Raw genomic sequence first — 1,682 nt, forward strand, 5'->3', positions numbered from 1 at the left:
TGAAGATATGATGCAGATTTTTCCGTTGAAGGAGATCTAGAAGCTGATTGGCTGCTGGAATGGAACATTTTATTCTGAGGTTTTTTTGGGCTGGCTTAGGTTCATTATGTGAGTTTGGTTGGTGTTTAAGATGATGCAACTTTGAGAAAAATAACACTGAGCTGAATGGATGAACTGATGAAAGTAATTCTCGATCAAACCAACTACTTTACTTGTTAATACTTGATCGCATTAATTAAAAAAATGTTTATTAAATATGTCAAAATTCAGTAGAAGATCAAAGACACAGGGATGTTTATCCGTCCATTTTTTTTACACGCTTAATCCCAAGTGGAGTCGCGAGGGGTGCTGGTGCCTATCTCCAGCTACGCGAATGTTTAGTTAATCTTAAAATCTCCTTTAAATATTTTACATATTTTTATTTTAGTCTTTCACAGGAACATCTATGTACGTGAAGATCAGACAGGTTTGAGTTTCCCTTTCAGATTCTTCAGAGAGCGGGCAGGCAGGTCTTTGACAGGTTTGATTCTCCAGGGTTCTTCAGAGATCAGACTGGCAGATTTCCAACAGAGAAACTCTTCAAGGTTTTTCAGGTTTCAGGCAGGTTCAACCTGGGAAGCAGAGAGGACAAAACAGATTAGGTTCAGGTTCAGGTTTTCTGGGAGTCAGAGATTCAGACAGGCAGGTTGACTCAGGCTTGCTAACCATAATTGGCAAAACACTCTGGCGTCAGAGTGTAGCTCTCCGCCTCCTTAAGTACTGGTCTCCTGATGAGCAAACGAGCCGCAGGTGGTGAAGTCAGCTCCAGCTCCAGGACACCTAGAACGCCCTCTGGTGGAGAAAAGTGGACAGACCTCCAGATCCCAACAAGGGCTGCATTCTGAGCCCCCTGCTGTTCACCCTGATAAGACACGGCTGCATCCCCAGGTTCACCAATCACACCGTGAAGTTTGGGGATTACACTACAGTGGTGGTGGGCCTCATCAGAGACGACAACAACCAGGACTACAGAGACGAAGTGGAGCAGCTGGTGGAGCAGAGATAACAGCCTGATCCTGAAGGTGGAGAAGACCAAGGAGATCATCGTGGACTTCAGGAAGAACCGGCCTAACCACGCTCCACTGCTCATCAACAGCTCAGCTGTAGAGGTGGTCAGCAGCACCAAATTCCTAGGGGTGCACATCACAGACACCCTCACCTGGATTTTAAACACCACCTCACTGGTCAAAAGGGGCACAAAACACATGTACTTTGTGTAGAGGATGAGGAGAGCCCACCTGTCATGGGAAACCTAAGGTCGCTCCTCAACAAGACTCAGTAGCTCGCAGCTTTAGCAGAGACACCAAGTTTTCAGACTAGTTAAACAAGTTTTTCACCCGGTTTGACTCCGCCTACCCTCATCAGCACTCTCACCAACCCCTGACCCACTCACACCCTCTGTCCTGCCTCCCTCCCCCCTCACAGTCACTTTGATGCAGGTGAGGGGCCAGCTGAAAAGACTGAAACAGATGAAAGCTTCTTGACTGGATGGCATCCTCTCAAGGCTGCTGAGGAACTGTGCTGATGAGATGATGATCTACAACCTGAGCCTTTGCCTGTTGGTGGTCCCCACTCTCTGGAAGACCTAATGCATGGTACTGGTTCCCAAAACACCAAAGCCAATGAACCGGCCCACTTAAGGC

This window comes from Cyprinodon variegatus, unplaced genomic scaffold, assembly GCF_000732505.1.
Source record: "Cyprinodon variegatus isolate N-32 unplaced genomic scaffold, C_variegatus-1.0 Scaffold2221, whole genome shotgun sequence".
NCBI lineage: Eukaryota > Metazoa > Chordata > Actinopteri > Cyprinodontiformes > Cyprinodontidae > Cyprinodon > Cyprinodon variegatus.